Consider the following 23457-nt stretch of genomic DNA (forward strand, 5'->3'; position numbering starts at 1 on the left):
TTGATCTAACCACTTTATCAGAAATGAAGGCCCCACATAGCGGTAATAGTTTTATTTGTGCTTTTTTCCACACATGAACTCACTTTTCACAGGACATTTCTTATTCCTGGTATGAGTTATTGCAACAAAGCCTCACAAATTTTTTTTAACATTGTCTCCTGAATATAACGGTACCCCCATGTACCGGATTTTCTGTTTTTTGGGGGAAGTCACAGGGACACATATATTAGATGTCCATTTCAAAGTTGGAAATTTTACAAGGTTAATTCCTGGGCCTATTTCGCCTTTGAGAGAGCATGGCAGCCTGGGTAATAACATTTCCACTATTATGGCATACCATTTTCAAAAGTAGGCAACCCAGAGTATTTCAAATGGTGCATTTTAAGATGTTTGATCTAACCACTTTATCAGAAATGAAGGCCCCACATAGCGGTAATAGTTTTATTTGTGCTTTTTTCCACACATGAACTCACTTTTCACAGGACATTTCTTATTCCTGGTATGAGTTATTGCAACAAAGCCTCACAAATTTTTTTTAACATTGTCTCCTGAATATAACGGTACCCCCATGTACCGGATTTTCTGTTTTTTGGGGGAAGTCACAGGGACACATATATTAGATGTCCATTTCAAAGTTGGAAATTTTACAAGGTTAATTCCTGGGCCTATTTCGCCTTTGAGAGAGCATGGCAGCCTGGGTAATAACATTTCCACTATTATGGCATACCATTTTCAAAAGTAGGCAACCCAGAGTACAACAAATGGCAGACCTTGAGATGTTTGGTTTAGCCATTTTAACAGAAATGATGGGCCCATGTAGCAATTTCTACTTTTATTTTTGTCTTTTTAATCACATAAATTGCATTTTCACTAGAAATTTCATAATCCTGGTATTAGTTAGTGCACTAAAACCTCAGTATTTTGATTTAACACTGTCTTCTGAATATAACGGTACCCCCACGTATCATTATTTCAGATTCTTTCCGATAAGTACAGAGCGAAATATATTAGATGTCCTTTTAGCTTGTAAGTTTGACAAAGTTATTTGCTGGGCCTATGTGGCTATTTAGAGAGCATGGCAGCCTGGGTAATACCATTTCCACCGTTATGGCATACCATTTTCAAAAGTAGGCAACCCAGAGTACAACAAATGGCAGACCTTGAGATGTTTGGTTTAGCCATTTTAACAGAAATGATGGGCCCATGTAGCAATTTCTACTTTTATTTTTGTCTTTTTAATCACATAAATTGCATTTTCACTAGAAATGTCATAATCCTGGTATTAGTTAGTGCACTAAAACCTCAGTATTTTGATTTAACACTGTCTTCTGAATATAACGGTACCTACATGTACAATGTTTCCAGGTTTTTAGTATATCACAGGAATAGTACAGTACTCCCACATACACTTTGATCTGAAGGCAGAGAGAGGCAGATAGATCTTTGACTCAGATACTGTAGCATTAACCCTGTGATTAGTTTTTTGCTTTTTTTTTTTTTGAGAAGGCACATTTCAAGTACTACAAATGTAGTATTTTGAGTTGTTTGGTGTAGCCACTTTAGAATGGCTAGCATAAACAGGGACGGGCCAAGGTCAGGGGAATCCAGAAATCAGAGTAGTCGGTAAAACAAGCCAATGGGTCGGTACAGGCAGCTAACGAAGCATAGTCAGGACAAGCCGAGGTCAGGGAATCCAGGGAAATCAAGCAAACAAACTGCCAAAGTACCATACAGAGTGATTTAGTAGTTCAGCTCTGTATGGTAGACTTTGAAACAGTCTGTTATGCAGAGGGCGGGTAGGGATGGACAGGAGGGGCAATAATAACTGGAGTCCTTTCGGACTCCTCTTTTCCAGCAAACACGGCATCTTCGTTGGGGTGACCTTTTACAGGATGTCGGGGGGATTCGGGAAGGGAAATGTTTGCTGGTAAGTCGTTGGACATCTTCTGATTCCAAAGGAGGGTTAGGATTTGGGGTCTGGGCAAATATAATTTGGGACAAAATTTGGACCATAAACTCTAGAAATGGGCATGGTCTACCTATGGCTTCCTTTTTATAAAGCACATAGGCATTGAAAATTGCAATCTGGGTTATGTAGACTGCAATTTTCTTGTACCAGGTCCTACTCTTCCGGTTCACCAGATAGGGCTGTATGCACTGATCAGCCAAGTCTACTCCCCCCATAAACTTGCTGTAATCCACAATGCACTTCGGCTTCTCCAGCTGCTCAGTTCCACCTCTCACAGACACTGGCACTGAAGTTTCGTCGTGCATTGTAGACAACATGTACACATCTTTCCTATCGGTGAACCGAAGGGCAAGCAACTCATCCTGGCGGAGCGCTGAAAGGGAGCCTCTACTGCGTCTACCTCTTGCCAGGGCTTGGGGGAAACCTCTACGATTCTTGCGCACTGTGCCACAGGCTACGGTCTCAAAGCAAAATAGAGTTTTAAATAACTCTATGCTTGTGTAATAGTTGTCGACCCATAGCCTGTATCCCTTATTTAACAAGGGAAGGATTAGGTCCCATACTATCTTGCCACATGTACCCACAGAATCAGGGCATCCTGGTGGGTCAAGATGGCTATCCTTCCCCTGATAAATACGAAACGCCCATGTATAGCCAGATTTTGATTCACACAATTTATAAAATTTTACACCGTATCGGGACCGTTTAGAAGGGATATACTGTTTAAAAAGTAATCTGCCCTTAAATTTCATTAAGGACTCATCTATACAAATATTTTCTTCGGGGACATAATTTTGGGAGAATTTGTCTGACAGGAGTTCAATTAGGGGCCGAATTTTGTACAGCCTGTCAAACGATGGGTCGTTTCTTGGGGGGCACAGTGTGTTGTCGTTAAAGTGGAGGAAACGCAGCAGCTGCTCATAGCGATCCCTCTTCATAACCCCAGGGAAAAGAGGGGTCGCCAGGATGGGGTGCTTGTACCAGTAGGACCTGATACTCGGTTTTTTGACAATGCCCATAACTAGAGTTAGGGCCCAAAATTTGCGCATTTCTGCGAGATCCGTGGGGTGCCACATATTACGCCGATTGTAATGTGACCCCGGATTCGCAGTCAGATATTGGTTGGCAAATAAATTGGTTTGCTCAACCAATAACTGAAATACGTCCTCTGACATAAACAAATCAAAATATTTGAGGGGCTCCCAAGCATCCACTATAACCGTGATGCCAGGGGTCGCCGTAAATGGGGGAATATCTGGGGCCGTCAGGTTTGGGGGCACCCAGTCTCCATCTGGCATTGGGGTTGCTGAGCGTCCTCTTGGTGGTGGTGGTGGGGCACCATCACTAGAGGAGTCACTCATAGCCTCAATGTCAGAGGCAGTGATAGTGTCACTATCTTGCAGAGTGTCACTATCACTGCCTGCCAGAATGGCGTACGCCTCCTCGGCCGAGTAGTGTCGTGCCATTCTAGGGGGGGACTACTCAATAATTAATTTAAAAAAAAAAAAGGGGGAAATTAATAAATTCCTACCTGCCTAACACCCTACTACCCACCCTCAAAAACCCACAAAAAATAAAATAAATGTACTGATCGCAGTTTAGGCTGCTGCGACCAGTACAGAAAGGGTTAATTTTTATTTTATTTTATGTTTTTTTATAAAAATAACCCCCCCAAAAAAGTCAGCCTGATCAGAGAGCCCTCTGATCACAGTGATCACTGGTACAATGCTGTACAGTAGCGATACTGTACAGTACAGTGATCACGGCAGCGGGGAAAGGGTTAAGGGTGATTTGGGTTGCTGCGGCTGACAAAGGGTCAAAAAAAAATGTAAAAAATTTTTTTGACCCTAAAAAAAAAAATGAATAATAGTACAAATGTACTAAAATCCCTAAACAGGCTGATCACAGTGTAAAATGCTGTGACCAGCACTGGAAGGGTTAAAAAATTATTATTTTTTTAACTTTTACTTTCTTTTTAACAATTTTCAGGACACAGGACTCTCCAGCAACGATCTCTCTGCCTCTCTCTCTCAGATCGAAGTGAGGTGAGGAGAGGGGCAGAGACAATGTGTCAGCCAGTGATTTAAAATCATTGGCTGACACATTGTAACAGTGATCGCAGTGACTGGCTGTCACTGCGATCACAAACTGCAGATCACTGCGGATTGGCCACAGGGGACCTGCCTGGGTTGCCAGGCAGGTCCCCCAACCGCGATCTGCAGTTTGGGAGGGATCGGGAACATGTGGGTGGGCTTAAACGCGGCAACGTGCTATGCCGTCGTGAAGGCGTTTAAGCCCATAAACGCCGTGACGGCATAGCACGTCGTAACGGCGCGAAGGGGTTAAAAAGCCTGCAGGGCAGGCAATAGGCACAATCAGGCAAGCAGTAGACACCACAACAACTACATTAAGTTGTTTTTGTTCTGGTGACTATAGTGCCCCTTTAATTAGCACTCAATGCACCATAAGCACTGAAGCCCACTGTAGTAGTTATGGTGCCTGGCATGCCCTGGCACCCCTCCACAGTAAGCAGTCAAACCACTTGAGGAAGACACTTATTGGCGGAGTGCACTCAGATGATGCCAGCACTGCTGGTCAGTTAAGAGAACAAAAGCTCTTTGCAGGAACTTCCGGATCCTGGGAAGACAGTGAAGTTTGCCAGGTGGACACCAAGTAAATTTTCAAACTGTTAAATGGTATTACTAATTAATGTGGGAGGGCACCAAGGCACTACTGTCACCTAACCATAACCACTACAGCAGCGGGTATGGTGCTTGGACTGTTCCTATAATTAATCCACTTAGAAACCTTGATACATGCTCTGAGCATAATAATACTGAAGTGTCTTGGAACAAAGGAACCCTCTAACATTAGATTTAATATAAAAAATAAATAAATAACCACTTACATCCAACATTAGAGTGTTGATTTTTAATTTAGGATTTATGGCCCTCTGTGCCCCAGACTAAAATACGTTACTTACCTCTAATCTAGTGGCAACTGTCATAATCTGCATATAGAGAAGCATTGAAGTCGTTGCTTGAACATTGAGGGAGTACTCTATGTTAATGAGAAAGGAATCCCTCCTGACTGTCTTGTTGACAAGGGAGCTAATAAAACTACAGATTTCTCTTGAAATCAGCACTTTAAAATAAGACAGATGGAAAAGCGGTTAATCCCTAAAGCACTTCAGCAAGCCAACCTTGTTTTAGGCAGTCTGAAGTGTGTCTCACACACACACACACACACACACACACACACAAACACACACAAACACGCACACCTTCAAATCAAAATAGCTGCAGTCACAGAATGCCTCCAATGCAAATTTACTTAGATTTTTTTCTGAAACACTGACACAGTTCAAATGACACTACCGGTTACAGAATATTTCATAGCTTTAATAGACTCTGTAGGTTTAAAGATGGAGAAACACTTGAATCTTAAAATCAGACTGTCATCCAAACTGTTGGACTATGCCCATTAAACTACATCTACTCAACCCAATGACAGGTCACACCTTGGTCAACACCACATACCTATATATACACATATTTAGGAAATAACTACTTTAAAGAGGTCTGACATTACCCCTTGATGCGGTCTCCCAATTATAGAATATCCAGGATCAGGCAAAATCCACAGGGAATGGGTGCCTACAGAGATCTATAAGGGCCTATGGGGCTTTTGTTTTTCAAAGATACCCCAGAGTTTTGACATGATTAGATATCATTTAAAAAAAAAAAAAAAAGGTGCTTGTTACCCCCACATGCCCTATTGATTACCCTCCAATGCCTGTAACACAACAGTACACAGCTATGAGCGAATTGATGAAAAATATAAATAATAATGAAGACAAGGAAATTCAAAGAGCTATCTTTGTTGTGGTTTCTTTTAGCCCTGGCAAGTAGAAATTCACTCCTGGAGAGTATGCAAAGATACCCTTCAGATTTGTAGTGATGAGCAACTTTTACATCTGTCCGGAAGTATAGAACTTGAACTTTATACACAATTAAAAAGATTATAGAGATATATATATATATATATATATATACACACACATACATACACACACACACACACACATAATTAAAGCACAATGAGACGATGCCCACATACCGTACAGAGAAAGGACGCTGCCAAAGTACCAGGAACTAGAGGAACATTTCTTATAAATAAAATCTGTTTGAGAAATGTTTTCCCTCTCGATGTCATTGTGAAAGACTGTTATTTGATAATGGATAACATTTTTTTTATTATTATTATGTTATTCCAGTAATCAAAATATTGTAACCATCTGAAATAAATGGCACTTTTAAGTATTTAGGGTCCTGTGATGGTCAGCCCAACAAGCTCTTAACACGAAAGCTAAATAACCATCATTCCCAAAAAAAATAAAAATAAAATGCAATAATGTGCCAATCAACCTTAGCAGCAGTGCCATAAGTGCCGCAGTCATCACCATGATTGATCAGTTAACAGGTCAAAGTGAATTTTGGCAACTCAACTGTTGCACACATCATCAAAAAAAGGACAGACACTCAACAACAATAGAAAGACAGTCCATGACAGCTGCACTGAAGAATTAGCCATCACCTCTATAGTTTCAAACTATATACTATATTTTCCAACTTAGATCCCACCGAGCAAGCCACAAAAAAAGGCCTTTTGATCAAAAATTCTGAGAAGCGCTGCAGCTGTACCATTTAAGTAATAAAGTAAAAAAATAGTAATGCTGCCTGCATCCATTCGATTACCTTTATATCCAGCTGACCCCAAATTAAAAACATCCCATTTATGGGGAAGAATCAATGTTATTAGTCTTTTATAAATCAAGTTTACAGAGCAAACCACCACCCGTATTAATTTACCTTCAGTGATATACTTCATGAACTCAAAAAAGGATTAGGTCATATATGCAGTTTTCTGCCCAACACATAACTCAAGCAGCATGAAACAAAATTCGATAATTTTAGAAATTCCCTTATTCAACTGCAATCAAAGCTTTTTCAGAGGTTCGATTAATTCTCTGGTTCCTTTTAACAATATTACAAGATGTTCCCTGGCTGATCGTAACCCATAGCTAAAAGATTAACCATTTATCCCAAAATGGGATAGAGGCAGGGGAACGAGAATTCTTCAGAGACATACAGTAACATATATTATTTTATCCCAAGTTAGTAATAAGTCTCTGTGGATAAGGCAATCTACAGTTCACTGTTTATTTAAAATATGTGATTTTCACATAAAACATATATGGGAAATAATGTCCTTTTGCTTAATCCTTTAGTCGCGTCTCTTTCCAGCAGGTGGCCAATCAGAATGCTGAGTGTGTCTGTACGCTCGCCCCCCATTGGCTCCCTGCTGAGAAGAGATGCAAGCAGAGGATTAAACAGCATGTGCTTTTCTTATGGTTTTATAAAGCCTCTTCTTTTTCGACAAAAAATGAAGACAGAAAACATTGCAACTATCAACTTGTTTACAAGCAGATTCAACAGCCCCCCTTCCCAAAGCCTTAATATGAAGCCTGAACAAAAATGGTTAAACTTCATGCTTCAGAGAAAATATCACGTTCCTTAGTCCATCTTCTCTCTACATTTTGCCAAACTGTTACAATTTTACAAGTGTGAATAAGGTCCCTTATAATATGAGCCTACAAATGTCCATGAGAAGATGCACAACAAATTCAGCACGGAAATGTAGACTAAGATAGTGCAGTTTCTCAGAAGCATATCAGATGACAACAAGCTGATGTACGCTGCTCGTGTGGATATCCTGAAATGTTAAATATTTTAGGGGACCTTTAGTCTAGTATGCAACAAAAATATGAAGACAATCCATCTTCCATTAACCGCAGACAGTATAAAAATGAGAGCACTAATCAGTATCTAATAATACGTGGTTACTTAAGCATTTCACAAAGCAGTTGACAAATCCTTGAAACTCAATTACCTGTACAATGACACAACTCCTTATGTTCCTACAGCTAATTATTTCACAGCCGAGTATAGAGGTACTGCAATCGACTTTCCTTGTATAAAAAAACTTTAATATTACGTTTGCCTTTTCATATAATTGGGAAAACAATTCTCAGTAACTAAAAATAAAGTCATCTAACCTCCAATGAGGCTACAAGAATGCTTACATCATCTCCCAAATAATGTTCTGGGAGGTTGTGCCAAACTGTATAAATACGCAAGCATACATGAAAAACACACCGAATACAGATTTAAACAAGTCGTCTAAGAAGTTGACTCTGTGAACCCTATCTCCATTTGAATTAAAGGGTTAAGGGATTTGTTCCCTACTCTCTACTGCAAGAAGGAAAGGGTTAACCATCTCCATTACATTTGCAGATGAAGCTTTAGAAGACATTGTAACTCTTTTAGGGAGCACCCCATGGCCCACAAACGATTCCTATTCTTTTTTTTTTTCTGTGACCTTGGTTTAACCATGTAAATCAAGAGACTAGCTTAACATTGCTTGACCTACTTGCGATACATTTTAAACACCCAAAAATAGAAATCAGCAACAAAAAGGGATACATACACACCACTATTCCTGTAATTTTTTTTTCATCAGAAAAGGGTGCTTTACACTGTCACTGTGAAAAACTGTTAGTATTGAGGCAATATGACAGCTGTTTGAGAAATAGTAGCTGGAACTGTGATGAAGCAAGCATGAGATGCTCCTCTTCATTCATCTCGCTAGTATACCTGTAGAAAAATATTAATTCAGCTTGAAGACAGTCAGATCTGTTACAGTGAAGAGAAACTGGGATATGAAGGTGACACAATGAGATCAGATGCATCACTTAGTGTCCCAGGAACACCTTCACCAGTTAACAGTTCTGTCATCTTAAGGGCCTGCAAAGCTGTGGTTAAGATCTCTCTTGGAACCTTTGATAATTCCATACAGTCAGAGCCCAGGTAAGTAGCTTTGAGGGGCAAATTCAGTTCATGTATTTATTGGTCATTTCATATTGGAGTTTTCTTCAAGCACAGGAGTAAACAAATAGTAAAATGATCTTATCTTACTTGAGCACGTTTTTCCAAGTCATACTTCTTATATAAAAACACAGCTAAAAACAGTCAGACAATGTAATATAGTGAAGGATCAAAACAGTGGAGCTGGATTTGTTCATGTTTTCCAGTCCACCTCCAATGCACAGGAATCATGCAGTCAATCAAACCATCCACTAAAAATATGAAAGGGAAGGCATAACATAACAGGCTCATACAGAGCTTCACACAATCAGGTGGCACCAATATTGGCACTTAATAAACAGGAGTTTCGTCCACTGTATTTTTAGTGAAGCATAAACTCAACAATCATGTTTATGATCAGAAGTTAGCATCTCTCACCATAACACAGATATGTCAATATATATTATCAAGCAAAATGAAACGTGCACCTCTGGTCAAAGTTCTACATTCTGATAGACATTCCACTGGTTATCATGATAATAAATTATCCGCACTGTGCCACATAATACCATGATTATTTAGATTTTTATTTTGCCCTGATAAACATAGCTAATAATGCCACACTTGCAAAGCAAAATATGGAGACATACTGGGTCAAAGATCTGATTTTGGAGCAATCGCCAGAGAAACCATACGACGTGTCTGCCTCACATTTAGCACTCTGCCCAAGTAAGATCTTCAATTTACTCCTTACTAAATACATCCCAGAGAAATGGAAGCAGTAAATTATTGTGTAAAATATTAAGAAGTCCCATCCACTGTGCTCCCATAGACCCTCTCTAATTCAGGGTATATAGACTCTACAATGCAGCTCTCTGGAGAATGCAGTCTCCTTACATAAAAGATATTTCAATATTTAGATGGCAGTGCCAGTGATAATAATATGTACTGCCATACAGCCACACTGCTTCCATCACCTGGACCATCGGTGCACTTACTAAGTGACCTCCTCCCCCAGGAGTAGATATCCGTGTCAGCTTCTCACCTTCCCGATCCGGGCTTTGCTCACCACCCCAAACCAGTCCAGCTCCACAAGGAAGTTGTCCTGCGGTTCACGCTGCAGCAGCCAGTCCCCTCAGCCGCAGCCCCGCCGCGGGTCACCCAGCCACTTTTCCATGACACTTTTCGCTCTCCTCTTTGCCTCTTCAATGTTCGCTGCTGCGGCACCTCCCCCCGCGTAGCCCGATTGGTTCAGTCCAGCTGACGCTACTAACTGGAGGATCTGCCCAACATGCTCAGAGTTAAGGGGTGGGGTTAAGAAGTAGGTGGTGGCTGTTGCTGCAGAATTGAAGCTGCCAGATTGAGTGTAACTATATAATAACTAGTGTTATGTTTTTTTTTTTTTAGATCATGATTCACACTACGAACAATTGGCCCCTGATAAACAGGAAATGGAGTGGAAGACATTATGCAATGCAGGGTTTCCGTGCTAAGTGCGTGAATTCCACGCTGTGCTCACTGCACTGTCAACAATTCTAAACTTTTTTCTTCTTTAATTTTATTTGCATATGCTGTGTATATAATTTAGTGTTGATGCAATTGATGGCCTGATTGTTGCATATTTAGGATTTGTATTTGCCTGTGAAAGTGGTAAAACACGTTTACTAATAAATACAGGGGTTTATTAAACTAGAATTAGCAAGGGGATGGCACATTTCTGGACCAAATGCCTAAATTGGAGATTTAGCTTTTTTTTTTTTTACAATTTAACCATACCTACGCAACTCCCTAATCAGTTCTTCACATTGAGTAAACCCAATTTTAATAGAACACACCAGCCACATAAAACACTTTAGAATAGCTCTGTTTTATGTGTCTGGAGTCTGTCATGTTTGTGATGGTTTATAAAAGTGCTGATTTCTGTATAAAAATTCCACAGAGCTAATGGAAGTGTCAGGCATGCTCTGCAAGCATGCACCCTCTTCCCTCCCTCCCTATAATCTTTCAGTTGGCTACTATTCCTTTTTTATTAAGGGTGTCACCAGTGATGTGAATTGAATAACCATCAACGCCCCCTCTCAGGTCCACCAACTTAATGTTAGGAGATATGGGACAGTGTGCACCCATGTGCTTGTAGCTCAAAGCAGTGGAGGCTGCCTACAGAAAACAGTTCTGCAGCTTTTGGCAGCAGTTTTTTTTTTATATATACCACCAGAGACAATATGTTTTCCTTGAGGGTATATCTACAAAACTGTTTCAAAATATATATTTTCCTTTAAAGGAACACTCAGGGCAGATTAACAACTTAATCGAAATGAAGTTGTTATGGAGCCAGGAGGTTGCCTGGCTGGGGTGCCTTTGAAGAAATGCAGAGTACTGCCAGGCAGAGGCGTCGCTGATTGGCTAGAGCAGTCAGCTGACGCTCAAAGCCAATCAGTAGCTCCTCATTTATAAAAAAGGTAGCAAAGCTCCCTGCAAGCTCCTGGCATCATAGCAATGTAACTTCAATGAACGTGTTATGGTGTGGTAACCTACTTCAGCCAGAGATGAAACAAGGACTCCAGACACAGGTCGTTGAAGATCAAAGGGTCTTTATTAGTTTGCAGCTGCAAAGTCCCAGCACCTTTATCATAAACAACACGCTGTACTGGGCACTGGTCAGTTTCCAAACAATGAATATATACTGTAAATGACTTTTTCCATACGTATAGAGAGAATACAGAAAGTACACCTACATTACTATGGTTACATCCAATTATTAAACTAAAATGTATCTCTTACACATGTTATCTAATAGTGGGCGTTCCTGACATTCCATACATGCGCCCTGGTCCAAGATAGTTGCACAGTGGTTTTAACCATGTGAGTACTGAACTTTTCTTGAACATCCTGTAGCTTCTACCACATTCCCTCCTTTGATGCTTCAACACCTGGATACAGGTGGCCGATATGCATACCATACCAATCTAGTGTTGGATTCTAGGCAAGTGAGGTTACACAGGATTTTCTTGATTAAGGGGTGTATACCTTCAAAGGGCAAGGACATGAGCTGCTGTTTTCCTTTCTATAGTAGCGTCAATTATAATATGGAGGGAACGAGCAGCAACAGAATCAAACATGGGAGTAGCATACAAAGTGCCATCAGGAGTAGAACTCTCCCACTAGAGTTTTCAGATCCCCAAATGAATGAAACCATCCTGTAAACCAACCACTATGGTTTAGTCCGTTCCATGTCTGTACTGGAATGTGGGCCACTGTCCTTATTTTATCAACATGGTCACTTATGGCCTTCTGTTGTGGTCGTGACTTAAATATAAATATTAATCTTTTAATATATTATAATTAAGCAATAAGGAACAACATTAATATTTTTTAAAGTTCGTGGTATGGATTCATACAAACTGTCCCTAGTGGTGCCTCCAAAGCATTACACTAACTATGCTTTCTTTATGATGTAAAGTCATTAATTAATGAATACCATTACACCTTCCCTTCATCATCAATCTTAAGGCAACAGTTAAACAAGTTAAACTTTCCGCATACACCCTCTTCAGTGGCTAACAAATAGTCCAAGGCTAGGCGGTTCTGATAGATAGCAGACCACATTCTGGTATTCTGTTTGGCCAAAATTGGTCACAATTTTAACTACATCTTGTAACCTGATTATTTGATTCAACATGTAGATAGGGGTATGATGACAATAAGTTCCATCCTCAGCCCATGTAGCAGGACCATAATAATAAATTATTAGTTCGGGGGGGCCACTCATTATCCTTCCATTGACCTATCGTCAGTGTCCTTTGTGGCCTTAAGAGCTATGCATACACCAAGGATCCAAGGATCTCGCCCTTCCTTAGGGGAAGCAAGAAGAAGGGAGGTTTCAAAGTTCCTAGAACACAGTCTCTCGACCAATCTCTGGGGAGTTCAGAGTAGGCCTTAAGGCCACAAATCCAATACATATTATTGGGTGCTCTACAGGTGGACCTTGCAGACAAATCGGTCCAAACATCTTTTAGATGTGGGTAATTACCAAGGGGACTAGGGTATGGTTCAATTGCAATGGTTGCAGATAACCAGGTGGTAGACCTATCAGAAGAATTATATGTTTGCTGCTCCAGACACGTGAGAGTACATACCAAAGTCTCAAATTCAGGACCAGATTCACGTATCCACTCATTCTGAATTAGGGAGTGCTTTAACAACCCTTCAGATTTGGGACAGGGTACTAGCCTATCTCTTCATAAAAAGATTGAAAAACTGGTGGGTCTCAGTATTTAAGACTTCAATTTCAATATTCAAATATAATATGGTTCCCGGGCCATATATCTGCAAACCATGGAAGGTGCCCCATTTGTATAGGAATACCAGGGGATTAAACAGTGTCAGGTTCAAGAGTTACAAGTGCCGGGACCACAACTAGATGTGGCCATTATTGTCTGCAGACTCGCAGGTAGGGAATCTGATCTATAGGTTGCCCAACCCACATGATCCCAGTAGGAGCAATAGTTATACCCACCATTTGTGCAATCCCTATTCTTAGGGCACATTTACTTATTGTTTAACGTATAAGTCCTGTCCCATGCTACCTCAGTACATGTGGACTCAGATCATTTATTCAATATTAATATCATCACAAACTCCAGAAGAGCAGATGATTCTGAAGAAGTTTCGGCCGTGCGTCGGCACCTCAGCTTCCGGATGTGAGGGCTGCAGGGTAAAGAGTACTTCTGATTCTCTTCAGCTTCACGAGGTCTCTTTTTGGGGTCCTCGGCTTTCCATCGATGGCAGGTGGTCAGGCATTATTATGGCCATCAAAACACCTACTTGTTGATATTTTCTCCAACAAGTATCTTTATTCTCTTAAAATGGAGTTTCAAAGGGTTGTCAAGATCAACAAATGTTACTTCCCATGGAGCAGAAGTAGGCTTGATTCTGGAGTGGTATATCCACGGGGTGATCTCAGCAACTTTCACGGTGTACTACTTAGCATGTGAACTCTCCTCCTATTTGGTGGATATCCCCTTTAAGGTCTAGGACAATCAGTGGTGGTCAACTGTACATGATTTCAAAGGGAAGAGAGAGACCGATGAGTTTTGTGGGGCTGCTCCTGACTTGGAACAGCTGAGGCTGGTGGCTAATTCCTGCAGACACTTGTGTACAAAAGCTAAGCCATTGTCAGACCCAACCGTTATCGGGATTCCATATCTTGGCATTATTTCAGTAAGCAGGAAACGGACCACTTTTTCCTTTTGTTGTTTCTTCTTTTCTATTCTGGTGGGCCGGGCTTCTACCCAGCCAGACTAAGAGCATACGTTGACAAGGATTTAGCGGAATTCACCAAATTCTGACATAACAGTAAAGTCAATGAGCAAATCAGATATAGGTAATGCTCCAACAGTTTGATTCCCTGGTTGTTGGCTTGGTCCTTGTCAGGGCTATTTTGGCACATTCCATGCATCCTCTGGCCACTGCTTGTGTTACTGTAGACAGGCAATGTTTGCAGCCAATGCAGGCTATATAGGGGTGACCAGTCAGAGATGGATACCAGGAACAGCAGGGCAAGGGTTGACTGAGGTACAGAGTCTTTTATAGCAACATGTTTTGCAGTGCCGTCAACCAACCTGTTTCTTATAGTCACATAGGCTTTGCCCTTCTGGTGGGCTCAGCAATGGATAATGCTAACTTGGGCAAGAGCCCAGACCACTTTGAGTAGTGCCAAAATTATAGATGAATGCTTGATATCTTTTTCTCAAGAATTGCGTAGGCCCCATTCCTAGTAAAAGGCCCTATGGGGGTTAGGTTAGGTTAGGCACCACCAGGTGAATTGTCATGACTTCCTTGTTGACTACCCTGAGGTCCTGAACAGATTGGTAGTCTGCCATGCCCGCAAAGTCATCTCCTCTACTGGCTCAGTCATAAGTCTGATCAGGGGTGGCAATTCTCTCATGTTGGGTGTTTGCCGTCCATCTTCTGACTTCATATTGTCTTCCACTTCTGACTTCATATTGTCTTTCTTTTTCACTTCACATTGTCTTTCTTCTTCACTTCACCTTGTCTTTCTTCTTCACTTCACATTGTCTTTCTTCTTCACTTCACATTGTCTTTCTTCTTCACTTCACATTGTCTTTCTTCTTCACTTCACGTCTTTCTTCTTTACTTCACATTGTCTTTCCCTTCTGGTACTGGCTCTAGTGGACGGGGACAAGCCTGGTTTCAGTTCAATGTGGACCAGAGGCCTGTTTAGGGAAAGAACAAGGGGGTTTTGTTCAGCCCATATACCAGAGGTGTCTATGATTCCTGGAGGTAGTGAGGGTGCATCCATGAGGTCCTTAACAACAAATAACCTCCATTCTACCTCTTTTGGGACAGATACAGATATGATTCAGAGGCTATGTGGGAGGTCAAGAACTGTGCTACCGTTTGGAGGAACTGGTCAGAAAGATCATTTCTGAACATTGGCACTGGTTATTAAAAGATCCAGTTTTGTCAAGATTCTTACCCTCTAATCCTAGAATAATACATAGAGGAGTTAAGAATATAAAAAGAATCCTAACCGATAACGTCCAAAATATGACTACAGTTAAACCTAATTTTCTAAATCAATTAAAGTTTTTTTTTAGATGTGGCAACTGTAATGCCTGTCGTAACACACAGAGTGAAAAACAGTGCATTAAAGAGTTTACAGTAAATAGAAAGGTATACAAATTATAGGAACTTATAACTTGCCGAACACAGAATGTAATATATATGTTGATCTGTCCATGTGGCCTAAGGTACATAGGTAGAACTACCATGCAATTGTGAATTAGAATATGTGAACACACATATAATATTAAGAGAAAATTTCAACAACATCAAGTCTCCTTACACTTTGAAGAGTTTCATAATTCTGATCCCTCCCTTTTGGAATTTATGGGAATTCAACAAATAAATAGAAATTGGAGGGGGAGCAATTTCATTCAAAATCTAGGCCGAACTGAGATGAGGTGGATATTTGAGCTTAACACCCTCGTTCCTAATGGACTGAATAACGATTTTGAGATTTGTCATTTTTTGGATTAGATGTCTCTTTATAAGTTATATATATTTTTAGAAAAGAGGGTATGGAGCAACTATCTACCTAGATCTAAAATATACCATATGTTAGAGTTATGTATATATAAGATAGTATGCACTGATGGGACTTCACTATGTCACTTTAAGAATTTATGTGTGTGATGGATCCAGTGTGGAAATGAATATAATTCAATAAGTATATTATTAACAACTATTCTGAAATTTTAATATTGTTAACATATGTATTCTATTTTCTCTTTCTCCATAAAAAATCATGTAAAAAGGAAATATCATGCAATACAAAGGAAATATATGAAAAATATGCTGGATTGTAAATGTATTTTATTAATTGTGTATAAATATTTGTTTTAATTTGATTACATGTAAATTAATTTTATGTGTGACATACAAAGAGTTTATATGTCCTTAGGGATGTATGTATAAACTTGCGCATAAGGAGTTAAATCCCCATGAAAAACGAAGGTGAAGCAGCTTTTCATTTACAATATGATATGCTTGCTGATCCGGTTGGTTTCTCTGGGACACCATATATATGCAAATTAGGACTGAAAGATCGAACCAATTACATTTGAGACTGGTCACATAAAAATCTGTACAAGTGAGAACGGACTCCAGCACATCACGTCCTGACGAAGCCGTCTGAGAACGGCGAAACGCGTAGACAGAAGCGTGATTACGCAAAGGTGGAGGCGGAGTCTGAATGCGAGCCGGGATCACGGAACAGCCACTATTGAATTTTCATCTGCCGACCCGGAACCTGCTAACAAGAGCCTCACTGAACTCCATCTACACAGGAGACATCTCCCTCAGGGTCCCCCTCCCGCCCGGCTCTGGAAAGGGGAAAAGGGGTAAAACTTACCTTTTTCCAGCGCTGGGCGGGGAGATCTCTGTCTCCGATCCTCCTCCGTTCCGCCCCATCGGCTGAATGCGCATGCGCGGCAAGAGCTGCGCGCGCATTCAGCCGGTCGCTTTCCTATGGACGCTTTCGTGCTCTCACTGTGATTTTCACATTGAGAATCACGCAAGCGCCTCTAGCGGCTGTCAATGAGACAGCCACTAGAGGATTAGGGGGAAGGCTTAACCCATTAATAAACATAGCAGTTTCTCTGAAACTGCTATGTTTATAAAAAAAATGGGTTAACCCTAGCTGGACCTGGCACCCAGACCACTTCATTAAGCTGAAGTGGTCTGGGTGCCTAGAGTGGTCCTTTAATTCATGTAGAACAAAGCAACTTCTCACAGTTTTTTTGTTGTTTTTTTCAGAACAAACTCATTGATTAACTGATCTTTAAGAAAATCGGCAACAAGGCTATATGCATTTTCAAATTATACAGGAAAATCAAAAATATCCACATCAATATCTGGGTTTAGATTTTTTTTTTTTTTCAACATTTCAATGTCTGCAAAATCATTCCCTGTTAATTTTAATTAACCACATGTCCATCAGCATCAAGGACAGGCAGACCAGGTTGGGCTCTGAGGGGCAAAATTTTAGCACCAGACCTAGCCCTAAGGACATATCAGTGACTAGTGGAGGCTTTTTGGTGGGGGTAGATTTAGGGACTGAAGCCAGTGTAGCAATCATTAAACAACTTTTCAGAACACCGTTTTAACCAATCTGGCTGCTTTTTAACTACTTGCTGCCAGGCGTCAATGTAAGGAAACTGATTAAGATGGCCTGGGGACCCAGTTACTAGAGCATGAACCTGAGCAATTAAGTCCAAACTACCTTCAGAGGGCCAACCAGAACAAATAACGGGCCAAAATGATCAACCGTTTAGGATACATTTTAACCCCATAATCGTCTCTATAAAATTATTGACCACACAATCAAGGGGCCCAAGGATTCTGATCTTCCCTCTCCCATAATGCCAGATAATAGAATCAATCAGGCAACCAATGCAAACAAGTTCCTTTAACAGAACAAACCTGCTTTCAGTTATTATGCAAGCTGGAAGTTTTACTCAAACCCCCACTCAGGCACCCCTCCCTCTCTACAGACAGTACAAGCCTGCAGCTTGAAAGTTCCCTTATCAGTAAAGTATTTCACATTGCCTGACCAAAGCCCACACTGAATGAGAGCAGCCAAACACACCCCAACTCACATCACACCCAGCCATACATATATAAACATACCCAATACCAGAAGTAACAGTGCCATCTATTCAGATAGTGGAGGGTGATCAGGCCTCCCTTCTCTTCTACGGAAGAGGTCAGATTGCATATGCATGTACTACCAAACACAGGACTGGAGCCTTACCATGAATTAGACGTTTGCTTGTTGCGCGACGTGGAAAGCAGTCCCTGGTGTGTCCTAGGCCATACTGAAGGAGCGGAACACAGAGAAACGCAAGGAACTTTTTCTGGACAATTGGTCCAGCAGGCGCCAAAGTCACTTGGGAAAATCCAGACCCGCTCCAGGGCATGCCTTATCAACTGGGTCCCGGTTCTTTTTTTTATTTCCCAGCCAATCGCACCAAAATGTGGTAACCTACTCGAGCCAGAGATGAAACAAGGACACTCCAAAGGACTCCAGAAACAGGTCGTTGAAGAACAAAGGGTCTTTATTAGTTTGCAGCTGCAAAGTCCCAGCACCTTTATCATAAACTGTGATGTAATTCCAGTAAAATACAAGTTTAGCAGGCTAAGATTGCCACAAGGCATATGTATGTATATGTGTTTGTAGTATCAGTTAGTTAATTACACGTAGCTAAGATACTGTTATCACTGTACTGACCAGGTGCAGGAATGTAAGAACTGGAATTACGCGTCCCTCTCCTTTGTATCAGATGAGCCACGTGGTTAGACCGGATGGATGAGTTTAGACTCTATTTATTAAATAGGTTAAGGGTATGTGTGGGTGTAGTTAATTGTGGGAGGAGCTACAGTGCTATATAAGGAATGTACTCTATGTATTCAGTACTCAGACTTTGCTGTATTTTGGTGACGCTAGTCCCTCTGAGTCCCGATCGGTGATCCAATAAAGAATCTCTTCCTTCCTGAAGAAACCTGTGTCCATCTCTCTGTGCTTGGCTTCCGTCAGTTTCTCCGGTATCATTTGGTGCATTGGCCGGGAAGCTCATCGTTCAACGGTAGCTGAGAGGCAGAGGCGTGAGACGGTCTATCTTTGCCCACGTTCTCTACGGCTGCACCCCTGAACTTCTGCGTGGACCTCCCTTCGTCTCGGCGCCACTGGTCTGTTGTCCAGGAGATCATCGGCCTCTACGTGAGAAGTGCTGGGGTGTCCCCGTCGATGAGTGTGAACTCAGGTTCAGGAACGAGGAGGTAAGACAACTGCTGTTTTAGACGGCAGGACCCACTAGGGGTATACCGATTGTGCGGTAGGCCCAAAGGGGTTTTGAATCTGTGTATCTGCCCCCTCTGTCGGAGGGAAGGAGCGAAGGCGCACCGCTCGATCGAACGCTCTTTAGTCAGACCGTTTGATTTGGTTAGTCAGGCGGGGTCCTGGTGTAAATAGCCCTAGCCGGACACCGGTGTCTTGTCTAGACTAGCGTTCTAGGGTGTATATTACGTTCGCTAGGTCGGAGGGACCGGGAGACTAAGCGGCGCCTGTGTAAATTCGGTTCGCTAGTTCTCATCCTATCTGGGCTAAGTGGGAAGGCGTGTAAATTTGGAACCCACTAGACTTTTGATAGTGCGACTAAGAGGCGCCTGTGTAAATTCGGTTCTCTAGCTCGCTATATATGTGGTGATTGGGCAGTGTGGCTAACCAAAACGGGTGTATATAGTTTTAGGTAGTCCATTCAAGGTACTGGCCAATAGTTTAGTTGGGAATTGTAAATGTGTTAACGATTGTTTTAGTAAAGTGTATATCTTGTTAGATAGCGCGAGCTCAGCCGTCTAGCGAGAGTGTTAATAGTGTGTTGCTGTATTATAGTGCACGGTACCATAACCCTGTATATTTACTGACATTATATAATAAGTACTAATCATTGTCGTCCATTGCATGTTTAACACCATAACCACTAATAATTGTATTGTGACCTTAACTTGTGCTTTGACCTATGCTAACCGTACTGTAACCGCTATTTGTAAAAGACGATGTTACTGGGGTGTGTTATAGACGGGTAATTCGTATATAGAGAATTATAGCGTGGGTGACTGTATAGTTACGCCAAAGGGCATAATATTGATTATATAGTGACTGGTGTAACAGCTGTGTGTGTACGGGAATTCCCTGAGTGTTTATTGTTATTGTGTACGTTTCACTTGGTAACCGTACCACGTGGTGCTGTTGCCAGAGGAAACGGGTGTGACTGTTGAATAGTACGCGTGTATAGTATTCGTTGTCGACGACGTTCCATTGTTAAGTATGGGTGCGTCGCAGTCAACGATTCCGGATCCCTTAGGATGTATGGTTAAGAATTTTAAAAAGGGATTCAAAGTTTGTGATTTTGGGGTAAAGATGTCTCCTGTACGTTTGGTCACTTTGTGTACTAGGGAGTGGCCTACTTTGGTTGCGGCATGGCCGCCACGTGGCAGTTTGGATCTAACTCTGGTACAGCGCTTACACGTGGCTGTATCAGGTAGGCCTGAACTTTACGGCCAGTTTCCTTATATTGACTGTTGGAGACAGGCCGTAAATGACTCGCCAAAATGGCTCCAGACATGCCACGAGGAGCAGTGTCGCCTCATGGTAGCTAGGACTTGCTCGTCCACTAGGACTGGTGTTAGGCCCATTTTGGACACGCCCCCTGAGTCCGAGATCCCTTTGCCGCCCCCTTACTTTCCGTTAAGAAGAAGTGACGCAAACGCAGGAAGTCCTGCACCCCTCCCCTCATTACCCTCATCCACTTCCGCTTCCTCCTCCAGTACAGGATCCACCCCCCCTCATACTAAATCTCCCCTTCCGGAACCAGAATCCACCCCCATTAGAAACGAATATCCTGATTTGGCGCCACTTCAGACTTCCGGTCAAGCTTCATCTAGCTCGGCTCGAAGTGTTTTATTTACGACCTTTTCCCAAAACCGACCTCCCACATCCCCATACCCTATCTCTCCCCGACCGGAACCCATGACTGACGCCTCTCTACGTAGCCCCATCCAAACCCGACAGTTGACTGGTGCCCAACAATTAAAGCACTATCAGATGCCTCTTCGTCTGAATCCCGGGTCAGCTTATATCGATGCCGCAGGTCAAATGGCACACGCTGACCCAGTCTTCGTATATGTCCCATTTACCACAACCGATCTTTTAAACTGGAAGACCCATAATTCCTCGTATACTGAGAAACCACAAGCTATGACTGATCTGTTCACCTCAATAGTACAGACGCATAATCCGACATGGGCTGATTGCCAGCAGTTACTAATGACTTTATTTAACAATGAGGAAAGGACAAGAATAAATCAAGCAGCCATTAAAGCATTAGAGGATAGAGCCCGTGCTTTGAACCAAGCCAATCCAGCAGCATGGGCCGCGACACACTATCCCAACACCGATCCCGATTGGAACGTAAATGGTGCTGATATGGTTCAACTCAGAGCCTATAGAGACGCTATAATTGCTGGCATGAAAGCCGGAGGAAAGAAAGCCATTAACATGTCGAAGACAGTTGAGGTGATCCAGAAAAGCGATGAAGCGCCCAGTGTCTTTTATGACCGATTATTGGAGGCATACCGCTTGTATACCCCCTTTAATCCGGAAGACGCAGACAATTCCCGAATGGTTAACTCCGCCTTTGTCAGCCAAGCATACGGAGATATTAAGCGCAAGCTACAAAAGTTAGAAGGGTTTGCAGGTATGTCCATCACCCAACTAATGGAGGTAGCAAATAAGGTCTATATGAACAGGGATACAGAAAGTAAGAAAGAGGAAGAGCGCAAGATGCGTAAAAAGGCTGATATGCTAGCGGTAGCGATCGCAGGCGTAGATAAACGGGGCCCAGATAGAGGCAATAATAGATGGAGTAGGGAGCCTTTGAGTAGGGATCAATGCGCGTATTGCAAGGAAGAAGGGCATTGGAGGAACGAATGTCCGCAAAGAGAGCAGTACGAGAGAGACCAACCCAGGGCAGGCTACGGAAACTTTAGAGGTAGAGCGAGAGGTAGAGGAGGCCCCGGAGGGAGTAATGGTTATAGAGGGAGTAATGGGAACAGAGGAAGTGTTAGGGAAGACAGGTATATTCCAGCAGCGCAAAGGTCCCGCGATAGAGAAGGTAGGGACTTTGTAGGATTGGCTGACACTGTCATGGAGGACTATTGATACCGACCGGGCTCCATCCCCCTTGGTCGAGCGGAGCCTATGGTCGATGTATCAATAGGGGGGAAAAGGAGTGCGTTCATGATCGACACTGGTGCTGAACATTCAGTGGTGACTAATCTAGTTGCTCCTCCATCTGGAAGGACTATTACTGTGATAGGAGCAACTGGAAGAAGTGCTGAAAAACCGGTTCTTAAAAGTCGACTCTGTACATTGGGAGGCCACGTAGTAAAACACCAATTCCTTTATATGCCTGAATGTCCAGTCCAATTGCTGGGACGTGATATGCTATCAAAATTACAAGCGCAGATTACGTTCCTACCAAATGGAACAACATCCTTAAAGTTTAATGGACCTTCAGGTATTATGACTTTATCCGTACCAAAGGAAGAAGAGTGGCGACTTTATACAGTGTTGACTAGCCAAAACCCTAGGAGTGATGAGACATTGTTTAACATACCAGGAGTTTGGGCAGAGAACAACCCACCAGGACTGGCCCGCAATATTCCACCAATAAAAATTGAACTGAAACATGGGGTTTATCCAGTGAGCCTAAGACAATATCACATTCCGCAGAAGGCTAAGAAGAACATCCAATCCTATCTGGATAAGTTCATACGGTATGGTATCCTAAAATTCTGTACTTCCCCCTGGAACACCCCATTGCTGCCTGTTCAAAAGCCCGGTACAGATGAGTATCGACCTGTACAGGACTTAAGAGCAGTCAATGATGCGGTTGTTAGCATACATCCAGTTGTACCCAATCCATATAACCTGCTTGCTTTAATTCCGGGCGGGGCTACTTACTTCACAGTCTTAGATCTCAAAGATGCCTTCTTTTGCCTCCGAATTGCCGCAGAAAGCCAATGTATTTTCGCTTTCCAATGGGAGAACGCTGTAACGGGCTCAAAACGCCAAATGACTTGGACAAGACTGCCCCAAGGGTTTAAAAATTCACCTACCCTATTTGGTTCAGCTCTAAGTCAAGATCTACTGGATTTCGAGTCTATCCCAGGAGAATGTGTATTGTTACAATATGTAGATGACTTGTTGATAGCAGCAGTTACAAAAGAAAAATGTCAGCAAGCAACGCACGATCTACTACATATTCTCTGGAAGGCAGGATACAAGGTGTCCAGGAAGAAGGCTCAGTTGTGTTTGCCAACTGTCAAGTATCTGGGATTCCATATCTCTGAAGGTCAAAGGATTATGGGGCCAGAGAGAAAAGAAGCTGTCTGCCAAATACCAATACCCAAGAATAG

The 23457-nt window shown here is 42.1% G+C and overlaps 1 protein-coding gene across 4 annotated transcripts in view; it reads right to left on the reverse strand.

The window, feature by feature from the left end:
* The window catches only part of IL1RAP (interleukin 1 receptor accessory protein), a 280512-nt gene extending 270395 nt beyond the window's left edge, over positions 1-10117 (reverse strand). For 3 of the 4 annotated variants that reach the window (XM_063442792.1, XM_063442790.1, XM_063442793.1), the window contains exon 1: positions 9941-10117. The gene's annotated coding sequence lies outside the window, so the exon portion shown is untranslated. Of the gene's footprint in view, positions 1-9893 lie in introns of all 4 variants that reach the window. The other variant, XM_063442791.1, reaches the window with a different exon arrangement.
* Between the last annotated feature and the right edge of the window lie 13340 nt (positions 10118-23457).

Source organism: Pelobates fuscus, chromosome 2, assembly GCF_036172605.1.
Source record: "Pelobates fuscus isolate aPelFus1 chromosome 2, aPelFus1.pri, whole genome shotgun sequence".
Taxonomy (NCBI): domain Eukaryota; kingdom Metazoa; phylum Chordata; class Amphibia; order Anura; family Pelobatidae; genus Pelobates; species Pelobates fuscus.